Source organism: Octopus bimaculoides, chromosome 2 (genome assembly GCF_001194135.2).
Source record: "Octopus bimaculoides isolate UCB-OBI-ISO-001 chromosome 2, ASM119413v2, whole genome shotgun sequence".
In the NCBI taxonomy this organism is placed as follows: domain Eukaryota; kingdom Metazoa; phylum Mollusca; class Cephalopoda; order Octopoda; family Octopodidae; genus Octopus; species Octopus bimaculoides.
Window position 1 is genome coordinate 87,956,647 of NC_068982.1, and position 556 is coordinate 87,957,202.

The window sequence follows — 556 nt, forward strand, 5'->3', positions numbered from 1 at the left end:
ACACACACACACACACGCGCAAACACACACATACACACACCCACACATATCTATATTATGGAACAAACACACACAATGCACATGCGCTGTTTGTTCGCTCGTAGGCTGCGAATTGACGCAGTGTAGATGACTCTCTTAAAGCGCCAGATGTTAAAACACTTGATAGTCAGGCAAGACAACTCTTCCCGTATCCCATTCAGGAGCGATGGGCACCGATCTCTCACCATTTTTGTGGCTTATCAACATCACGTACCTGAACGGAATCAGGGGTGAAAAGAATCGCTTGCCGATGGCTATATATAAAATGGTGTAAAAACCATCTGCTAGTATTCCCAGTCAATGCATAATGTTTGCAACACTAGCACTGTTTCTAATTTATATTTTGAATTTATTCCCACCTAAGCATCTGTACCAGAATTTTCGACTCGAGTTAAATATATCTTTGTTAGGAGCCAAATCATTGTTAGGAGTCAAGTCTAAAAGTTGTAATAACGAAGTCCAACGAAATGGTGACATTTTGAAATTCTGTAATACGTACTTTTCAGTTTTGCACAAT